The 10,063-nt window shown below is 45.0% G+C and overlaps 6 non-coding genes and 2 pseudogenes across 6 annotated transcripts; all 8 read left to right on the forward strand.

The window, feature by feature from the left end:
* Window positions 1-604: 604 nt before the first annotated feature.
* LOC125736663 (5S ribosomal RNA) lies at window positions 605-723 on the forward strand. The gene has a single exon (XR_007395938.1). It is a non-coding gene; the product is annotated as a 5S ribosomal RNA (ribosomal RNA).
* A 1,076-nt stretch (window positions 724-1,799) lies between these two features.
* LOC125731765 (5S ribosomal RNA) lies at window positions 1,800-1,918 on the forward strand (annotated as a pseudogene).
* Window positions 1,919-2,996: 1,078 nt separating this feature from the next.
* LOC125735321 (5S ribosomal RNA) lies at window positions 2,997-3,115 on the forward strand. The gene has a single exon (XR_007394619.1). It is a non-coding gene; the product is annotated as a 5S ribosomal RNA (ribosomal RNA).
* Window positions 3,116-4,191: 1,076 nt separating this feature from the next.
* On the forward strand, window positions 4,192-4,310 carry LOC125731768 (5S ribosomal RNA; annotated as a pseudogene).
* Window positions 4,311-5,388: 1,078 nt separating this feature from the next.
* LOC125737209 (5S ribosomal RNA) lies at window positions 5,389-5,507 on the forward strand. Its single transcript, XR_007396476.1, has one exon. It is a non-coding gene; the product is annotated as a 5S ribosomal RNA (ribosomal RNA).
* Window positions 5,508-6,581: 1,074 nt separating this feature from the next.
* Window positions 6,582-6,700, forward strand: LOC125731253 (5S ribosomal RNA). The gene has a single exon (XR_007391537.1). It is a non-coding gene; the product is annotated as a 5S ribosomal RNA (ribosomal RNA).
* A 1,078-nt stretch (window positions 6,701-7,778) lies between these two features.
* Window positions 7,779-7,897, forward strand: LOC125734955 (5S ribosomal RNA). Its single transcript, XR_007394256.1, has one exon. It is a non-coding gene; the product is annotated as a 5S ribosomal RNA (ribosomal RNA).
* Window positions 7,898-8,975: 1,078 nt separating this feature from the next.
* LOC125735322 (5S ribosomal RNA) lies at window positions 8,976-9,094 on the forward strand. The gene has a single exon (XR_007394620.1). It is a non-coding gene; the product is annotated as a 5S ribosomal RNA (ribosomal RNA).
* Window positions 9,095-10,063: the final 969 nt, after the last annotated feature.

The following is a 10,063-nucleotide window of genomic DNA, read 5'->3' on the forward strand; positions in this document are numbered from 1 at the left end:
GCCAGCTTAATGTTTAGGTTAGTGGGAATCACAGAGGAATTAGGGATGGAAACTTCTTTGCTGGTGGTAGAAGCGGTCTGGTGAATTTTTAGAGAGAAGAGGCCGTCGATGTTTGAATGTAGAAAATTGTTCTGGCTGCAGCCTGCAGTATGGACTTGTTGGTGTGTGTAGCTCCCAGTGTTCTGACAGCGCGACGTTTTGGGGAAGCATGTGATTCAGCAGCTACCAGTGGGCTTCGTGCAGCGGAGATTTTGTGGCTGTTAGCGGAGTTGATAACAGAGGGTCGTTAAGAGAAGCCTGCATGCAGTAGGCAAAGGAGTAATGTTTGCCGGCGGGGGACGTGCGGCGATTAACCTGTGCGGTAGTGAAAAGGAGTTAAAAAGAAGGAAGTGTGCGGATGCGGAAAGAATGGAATAATTGTGGTAGGCTGCCGGCTGAGTAGTTTGGTGAATGTTTGGTGTGGGTCCGGCGCTGCCGATTGGATGGTGGAGCTGCAGTGTGAGTCAGATAAAAAAAAAAAAAGAACATTAGTAGGATCCAATGGGACCAACTGACATGTATAGAGGCGTGTAATGCAAAAGGGCTGTTTTTGGTAGCATCTCTCGCTTACGGCCATACCACCCTGAACACGCCCGATCTCATCTGATCTCGGAAGCCAAGCAAGGTAGGGTTTGGTTAGTACTTGGATGGGAGACCTCCTGGGCATACCAGGTGCTGTAAGCTTTTCTCACTTTTACTTTATACAGGGGGCGCTCCACTTCACGATTAATATAAATCTAGCACTCCCCTTCCATTTTACTATTTTATATATATATTTTTTTTCTCTCTTTCATAAAGCCAGCTTTTAGAAACCGTTTTACTCTAAATACTGCCTGGTAATTCTAGGTGCTGTAAGCTCTTCGTGCCTTTATTCCACCAGGGCGCGATCTTCTCACAAACTTGAAGACTGTCACTCCCCATTCACGTTTTACAACTTATTGTTAATGATAAAGAGACATCTTTTTACACACAGTTTTAAACAAAGTACTGATATTATTCCTCTTCAACTGACCGCTTTGTTTTCTATGCAAAAACCACTTCGCCACAGAAGACTCGATATTATTGGCATAGCAAGTTCTGCTCTTCTCCTTTCAAAACTTGCTAAAAGCTGTATTTAAAAGAACAGATTGGCCGGGGTAATTCACACCCTTCAATGCCAGCTTAATGTTTAGGTTAGTGGGAATCACAGAGGAATTAGGTATGGAAACTTCTTTGCTGGTGGTAGAAGCGGTCTGGTGAATTTTTAGAGAGAAGAGGCCGTCGATGTTTGAATGTAGAATATTGTTCTAGCTGCAGCCTGCAGTATGGACTTGTTGGTGTGTGTAGCTCCCAGTGTTCTGACAGCGCGACGTTTTGGGGAAGCATGTGATTCAGCAGCTACCAGTGGGCTTCGTGCGGCGGAGATTTTGTGGCTGTTAGCGGAGTTGATAACAGAGGGTCGTTAAGAGAAGCCTGCATGCAGTAGGCAAAGGAGTAATGTTTGCCGGCGGGGGACGTGCGGCGATTAACCTGTGCGGTAGTGAAAAGGAGTTAAAAAGAAGGAAGTGTGCGGATGCGGAAAGAATGGAATAATTGTGGTAGGCTGCCGGCTGAGTAGTTTGGTGAATGTTTGGTGTGGGTCCGGCGCTGCCGATTGGATGGTGGGGCTGCAGTGTGAGTCAGATAAAAAAAAAAAAAAGAACATTAGTAGGATCCAATGGGACCAACTGGCATGTATAGAGGCGTGTAATGCAAAAGGGCTGTTTTTGGTAGCATCTCTCGCTTACGGCCATACCACCCTGAACACGCCCGATCTCGTCTGATCTCAGAAGCCAAGCAGGGTAGGGTCTGGTTAATACTTGGATGTGAGACCTCCTGGGCATACCAGGTGCTGTAAGCTTTTCTCACTTTTACTTTATACAGGGGGCGCTCCACTTCACGATTAATTTAAAACTAGCACTCCCCTTCCATTTTACTATTTTATATATATTTTTTTTTCTCTCTTTCATAAAGGCAGCTTTTAGAAACCGTTTTACTCTAAATACTTCCTGGTAATTCTAGGTGCTGTAAGCTGTTCGTGCCTTTATTCCACCAGGGCGCGATCTTCTCACAAACTTGAAGACTGTCACTCCCCATTCACGTTTTACAACTTATTGTTAATGATAAAGAGACAGCTTTTTACACACAGTTTTAAACAAAGTACTGATATTATTCCTCTTCAACTGACCGCTTTGTTTTCTATGCAAAAACCACTTCGCCACAGAAGACTCGATATTATTGGCATAGCAAGGTCTGCTCTTCTCCTCCTTTCAAAACTTGCTAAAAGCTGTATTTAAAAGAACAGATTGGCCGGGGTAATTCACACCCTTCAATGCCAGCTTAATGTTTAGGTTAGTGGGAATCACAGAGGAATTAGGGATGGAAACTTCTTTGCTGGTGGTAGAAGCGGTCTGGTGAATTTTTAGAGAGAAGAGGCCGTCGATGTTTGAATGTAGAAAATTGTTCTGGCTGCAGCCTGCAGTATGGACTTGTTGGTGTGTGTAGCTCCCAGTGTTCTGACAGCGCGACGTTTTGGGGAAGCATGTGATTCAGCAGCTACCAGTGGGCTTCGTGCGGCGGAGATTTTGTGGCTGTTAGCGGAGTTGATAACAGAGGGTCGTTAAGAGAAGCCTGCATGCAGTAGGCAAAGGAGTAATGTTTGCCGGCGGGGGACGTGCGGCGATTAACCTGTGCGGTAGTGAAAAGGAGTTAAAAAGAAGGAAGTGTGCGGATGCGGAAAGAATGGAATAATTGTGGTAGGCTGCCGGCTGAGTAGTTTGGTAAATGTTTGGTGTGGGTCCGGCGCTGCCGATTGGATGGTGGGGCTGCAGTGTGAGTCAGATAAAAAAAAAAAAAAGAACATTAGTAGGATCCAATGGGACCAACTGGCATGTATAGAGGCGTGTAATGCAAAAGGGCTGTTTTTGGTAGCATCTCTCGCTTACGGCCATACCACCCTGAACACGCCCGATCTCGTCTGATCTTGGAAGCTAAGCAGGGTAGGGTCTGGTTAGTACTTGGATGGGAGACCTCCTGGGCATACCAGGTGCTGTAAGCTTTTCTCACTTTTACTTTATACAGGGGGCGCTCCACTTCACGATTAATTTAAATCTAGCACTCCCCTTCCATTTTACTATTTTATATATATATTTTTTTTCTCTCTTTCATAAAGCCAGCTTTTAGAAACCGTTTTACTCTAAATACTGCCTGGTAATTCTAGGTGCTGTAAGCTCTTCGTGCCTTTATTCCACCAGGGCGCGATCTTCTCACAAACTTGAAGACTGTCACTCCCCATTCACGTTTTACAACTTATTGTTAATGATAAAGAGACAGCTTTTTACACACAGTTTTAAACAAAGTACTGATATTATTCCTCTTCAACTGACCGCTTTGTTTTCTATGCAAAAACCACTTCGCCACAGAAGACTCGATATTATTGGCATAGCAAGTTCTGCTCTTCTCCTTTCAAAACTTGCTAAAAGCTGTATTTAAAAGAACAGATTGGCCGGGGTAATTCACACCCTTCAATGCCAGCTTAATGTTTAGGTTAGTGGGAATCACAGAGGAATTAGGGATGGAAACTTCTTTGCTGGTGGTAGAAGCGGTCTGGTGAATTTTTAGAGAGAAGAGGCCGTCGATGTTTGAATGTAGAAAATTGTTCTAGCTGCAGCCTGCAGTATGGACTTGTTGGTGTGTGTAGCTCCCAGTGTTCTGACAGCGCGACGTTTTGGGGAAGCATGTGATTCAGCAGCTACCAGTGGGCTTCGTGCGGCGGAGATTTTGTGGCTGTTAGCGGAGTTGATAACAGAGGGTCGTTAAGAGAAGCCTGCATGCAGTAGGCAAAGGAGTAATGTTTGCCGGCGGGGGACGTGCGGCGATTAACCTGTGCGGTAGTGAAAAGGAGTTAAAAAGAAGGAAGTGTGCGGATGCGGAAAGAATGGAATAATTGTGGTAGGCTGCCGGCTGAGTAGTTTGGTGAATGTTTGGTGTGGGTCCGGCGCTGCCGATTGGATGGTGGGGCTGCAGTGTGAGTCAGATAAAAAAAAAAAAAAGAACATTAGTAGGATCCAATGGGACCAACTGGCATGTATAGAGGCGTGTAATGCAAAAGGGCTGTTTTTGGTAGCATCTCTCGCTTACGGCCATACCACCCTGAACACGCCCGATCTCGTCTGATCTCAGAAGCCAAGCAGGGTAGGGTCTGGTTAATACTTGGATGTGAGACCTCCTGGGCATACCAGGTGCTGTAAGCTTTTCTCACTTTTACTTTATACAGGGGGCGCTCCACTTCACGATTAATTTAAAACTAGCACTCCCCTTCCATTTTACTATTTTAAATATATTTTTTTTTCTCTCTTTCATAAAGCCAGCTTTTAGAAACCGTTTTACTCTAAATACTTCCTGGTAATTCTAGGTGCTGTAAGCTGTTCGTGCCTTTATTCCACCAGGGCGCGATCTTCTCACAAACTTGAAGACTGTCACTCCCCATTCACGTTTTACAACTTATTGTTAATGATAAAGAGACAGCTTTTTACACACAGTTTTAAACAAAGTACTGATATTATTCCTCTTCAACTGACCGCTTTGTTTTCTATGCAAAAACCACTTCGCCACAGAAGACTCGATATGATTGGCATAGCAAGGTCTGCTCTTCTCCTCCTTTCAAAACTTGCTAAAAGCTGTATTTAAAAGAACAGATTGGCCGGGGTAATTCACACCCTTCAATGCCAGCTTAATGTTTAGGTTAGTGGGAATCACAGAGGAATTAGGGATGGAAACTTCTTTGCTGGTGGTAGAAGCGGTCTGGTGAATTTTTAGAGAGAAGAGGCCGTCGATGTTTGAATGTAGAAAATTGTTCTGGCTGCAGCCTGCAGTATGGACTTGTTGGTGTGTGTAGCTCCCAGTGTTCTGACAGCGCGACGTTTTGGGGAAGCATGTGATTCAGCAGCTACCAGTGGGCTTCGTGCGGCGGAGATTTTGTGGCTGTTAGCGGAGTTGATAACAGAGGGTCGTTAAGAGAAGCCTGCATGCAGTAGGCAAAGGAGTAATGTTTGCCGGCGGGGGACGTGCGGCGATTAACCTGTGCGGTAGTGAAAAGGAGTTAAAAAGAAGGAAGTGTGCGGATGCGGAAAGAATGGAATAATTGTGGTAGGCTGCCGGCTGAGTAGTTTGGTAAATGTTTGGTGTGGGTCCGGCGCTGCCGATTGGATGGTGGGGCTGCAGTGTGAGTCAGATAAAAAAAAAAAAAAGAACATTAGTAGGATCCAATGGGACCAACTGGCATGTATAGAGGCGTGTAATGCAAAAGGGCTGTTTTTGGTAGCATCTCTCGCTTACGGCCATACCACCCTGAACACGCCCGATCTCGTCTAATCTTGGAAGCTAAGCAGGGTAGGGTCTGGTTAGTACTTGGATGGGAGACCTCCTGGGCATACCAGGTGCTGTAAGCTTTTCTCACTTTTACTTTATACAGGGGGCGCTCCACTTCACGATTAATTTAAATCTATCACTCCCCTTCCATTTTACTATTTTATATATATATTTTTTCTCTCTTTCATAAAGCCAGCTTTTAGAAACCGTTTTACTCTAAATACTGCCTGGTAATTCTAGGTGCTGTAAGCTCTTCGTGCCTTTATTCCACCAGGGCGCGATCTTCTCATAAACTTGAAGACTGTCACTCCCCATTCACGTTTTACAACTTATTGTTAATGATAAAGAGACAGCTTTTTACACACAGTTTTAAACAAAGTACTGATATTATTCCTCTTCAACTGACCGCTTTGTTTTCTATGCAAAAACCACTTCGCCACAGAAGACTCGATATTATTGGCATAGCAAGTTCTGCTCTTCTCCTTTCAAAACTTGCTAAAAGCTGTATTTAAAAGAACAGATTGGCCGGGGTAATTCACACCCTTCAATGCCAGCTTAATGTTTAGGTTAGTGGGAATCACAGAGGAATTAGGGATGGAAACTTCTTTGCTGGTGGTAGAAGCGGTCTGGTGAATTTTTAGAGAGAAGAGGCCGTCGATGTTTGAATGTAGAAAATTGTTCTAGCTGCAGCCTGCAGTATGGACTTGTTGGTGTGTGTAGCTCCCAGTGTTCTGACAGCGCGACGTTTTGGGGAAGCATGTGATTCAGCAGCTACCAGTGGGCTTCGTGCGGCGGAGATTTTGTGGCTGTTAGCGGAGTTGATAACAGAGGGTCGTTAAGAGAAGCCTGCATGCAGTAGGCAAAGGAGTAATGTTTGCCGGCGGGGGACGTGCGGCGATTAACCTGTGCGGTAGTGAAAAGGAGTTAAAAAGAAGGAAGTGTGCGGATGCGGAAAGAATGGAATAATTGTGGTAGGCTGCCGGCTGAGTAGTTTGGTGAATGTTTGGTGTGGGTCCGGCGCTGCCGATTGGATGGTGGGGCTGCAGTGTGAGTCAGATAAAAAAAAAAAAAAGAACATTAGTAGGATCCAATGGGACCAACTGGCATGTATAGAGGCGTGTAATGCAAAAGGGCTGTTTTTGGTAGCATCTCTCGCTTACGGCCATACCACCCTGAACACGCCCGATCTCGTCTGATCTCAGAAGCCAAGCAGGGTAGGGTCTGGTTAGTACTTGGATGTGAGACCTCCTGGGCATACCAGGTGCTGTAAGCTTTTCTCACTTTTACTTTATACAGGGGGCGCTCCACTTCACGATTAATTTAAAACTAGCACTCCCCTTCCATTTTACTATTTTAAATATATTTTTTTTTCTCTCTTTCATAAAGCCAGCTTTTAGAAACCGTTTTACTCTAAATACTTCCTGGTAATTCTAGGTGCTGTAAGCTGTTCGTGCCTTTATTCCACCAGGGCGCGATCTTCTCACAAACTTGAAGACTGTCACTCCCCATTCACGTTTTACAACTTATTGTTAATGATAAAGAGACAGCTTTTTACACACAGTTTTAAACAAAGTACTGATATTATTCCTCTTCAACTGACCGCTTTGTTTTCTATGCAAAAACCACTTCGCCACAGAAGACTCAATATTATTGGCATAGCAAGGTCTGCTCTTCTCCTCCTTTCAAAACTTGCTAAAAGCTGTATTTAAAAGAACAGATTGGCCGGGGTAATTCACACCCTTCAATGCCAGCTTAATGTTTAGGTTAGTGGGAATCACAGAGGAATTAGGGATGGAAACTTCTTTGCTGGTGGTAGAAGCGGTCTGGTGAATTTTTAGAGAGAAGAGGCCGTCGATGTTTGAATGTAGAAAATTGTTCTGGCTGCAGCCTGCAGTATGGACTTGTTGGTGTGTGTAGCTCCCAGTGTTCTGACAGCGCGACGTTTTGGGGAAGCATGTGATTCAGCAGCTACCAGTGGGCTTCGTGCGGCGGAGATTTTGTGGCTGTTAGCGGAGTTGATAACAGAGGGTCGTTAAGAGAAGCCTGCATGCAGTAGGCAAAGGAGTAATGTTTGCCGGCGGGGGACGTGCGGCGATTAACCTGTGCGGTAGTGAAAAGGAGTTAAAAAGAAGGAAGTGTGCGGATGCGGAAAGAATGGAATAATTGTGGTAGGCTGCCGGCTGAGTAGTTTGGTAAATGTTTGGTGTGGGTCCGGCGCTGCCGATTGGATGGTGGGGCTGCAGTGTGAGTCAGATAAAAAAAAAAAAAAGAACATTAGTAGGATCCAATGGGACCAACTGGCATGTATAGAGGCGTGTAATGCAAAAGGGCTGTTTTTGGTAGCATCTCTCGCTAACGGCCATACCACCCTGAACACGCCCGATCTCGTCTGATCTCGGAAGCTAAGCAGGGTAGGGTCTGGTTAGTACTTGGATGGGAGACCTCCTGGGCATACCAGGTGCTGTAAGCTTTTCTCACTTTTACTTTATACAGGGGGCGCTCCACTTCACGATTAATTTAAATCTATCACTCCCCTTCCATTTTACTATTTTATATATATATATTTTTTTTCTCTCATTCATAAAGGCAGCTTTTAGAAACTGTTTTACTCTAAATACTTCCTGGTAATTCTAGGTGCTGTAAGCTGTTCGTGCCTTTATTCCACCAGGGCGCGATCTTCTCACAAACTTGAAGACTGTCACTCCCCATTCACGTTTTACAACTTATTGTTAATGATAAAGAGACAGCTTTTTACACACAGTTTTAAACAAAGTACTGATATCATTCCTCTTCAACTGACCGCTTTGTTTTCTATGCAAAAACCACTTTGCCACAGAAGACTCGATATTATTGGCATAGCAAGTTCTGCTCTTCTCCTTTCAAAACTTGCTAAAAGCTGTATTTAAAAGAACAGATTGGCCGGGGTAATTCACACCCTTCAATGCCAGCTTAATGTTTAGGTTAGTGGGAATCACAGAGGAATTAGGGATGGAAACTTCTTTGCTGGTGGTAGAAGCGGTCTGGTGAATTTTTAGAGAGAAGAGGCCGTCGATGTTTGAATGTAGAAAATTGTTCTGGCTGCAGCCTGCAGTATGGACTTGTTGGTGTGTGTAGCTCCCAGTGTTCTGACAGCGCGACGTTTTGGGGAAGCATGTGATTCAGCAGCTACCAGTGGGCTTCGTGCGGCGGAGATTTTGTGGCTGTTAGCGGAGTTGATAACAGAGGGTCGTTAAGAGAAGCCTGCATGCAGTAGGCAAAGGAGTAATGTTTGCCGGCGGGGGACGTGCGGCGATTAACCTGTGCGGTAGTGAAAAGGAGTTAAAAAGAAGGAAGTGTGCGGATGCGGAAAGAATGGAATAATTGTGGTAGGCTGCCGGCTGAGTAGTTTGGTAAATGTTTGGTGTGGGTCCGGCGCTGCCGATTGGATGGTGGGGCTGCAGTGTGAGTCAGATAAAAAAAAAAAAAAGAACATTAGTAGGATCCAATGGGACCAACTGGCATGTATAGAGGCGTGTAATGCAAAAGGGCTGTTTTTGGTAGCATCTCTCGCTTACGGCCATACCACCCTGAACACGCCCGATCTCGTCTGATCTTGGAAGCTAAGCAGGGTAGGGTCTGGTTAGTACTTGGATGGGAGACCTCCTGGGCATACCAGGTGCTGTAAGCTTTTCTCACTTTTACTTTATACAGGGGGCGCTCCACTTCACGATTAATTTAAATCTATCACTCCCCTTCCATTTTACTATTTTATATATATATTTTTTCTCTCTTTCATAAAGCCAGCTTTTAGAAACCGTTTTACTCTAAATACTGCCTGGTAATTCTAGGTGCTGTAAGCTCTTCGTGCCTTTATTCCACCAGGGCGCGATCTTCTCATAAACTTGAAGACTGTCACTCCCCATTCACGTTTTACAACTTATTGTTAATGATAAAGAGACAGCTTTTTACACACAGTTTTAAACAAAGTACTGATATTATTCCTCTTCAACTGACCGCTTTGTTTTCTATGCAAAAACCACTTCGCCACAGAAGACTCGATATTATTGGCATAGCAAGTTCTGCTCTTCTCCTTTCAAAACTTGCTAAAAGCTGTATTTAAAAGAACAGATTGGCCGGGGTAATTCACACCCTTCAATGCCAGCTTAATGTTTAGGTTAGTGGGAATCACAGAGGAATTAGGGATGGAAACTTCTTTGCTGGTGGTAGAAGCGGTCTGGTGAATTTTTAGAGAGAAGAGGCCGTCGATGTTTGAATGTAGAAAATTGTTCTAGCTGCAGCCTGCAGTATGGACTTGTTGGTGTGTGTAGCTCCCAGTGTTCTGACAGCGCGACGTTTTGGGGAAGCATGTGATTCAGCAGCTACCAGTGGGCTTCGTGCGGCGGAGATTTTGTGGCTGTTAGCGGAGTTGATAACAGAGGGTCGTTAAGAGAAGCCTGCATGCAGTAGGCAAAGGAGTAATGTTTGCCGGCGGGGGACGTGCGGCGATTAACCTGTGCGGTAGTGAAAAGGAGTTAAAAAGAAGGAAGTGTGCGGATGCGGAAAGAATGGAATAATTGTGGTAGGCTGCCGGCTGAGTAGTTTGGTGAATGTTTGGTGTGGGTCCGGCGCTGCCGATTGGATGGTGGGGCTGCAGTGT

Source organism: Brienomyrus brachyistius, chromosome 2 (assembly GCF_023856365.1).
Source record: "Brienomyrus brachyistius isolate T26 chromosome 2, BBRACH_0.4, whole genome shotgun sequence".
NCBI classification, from domain to species: domain Eukaryota; kingdom Metazoa; phylum Chordata; class Actinopteri; order Osteoglossiformes; family Mormyridae; genus Brienomyrus; species Brienomyrus brachyistius.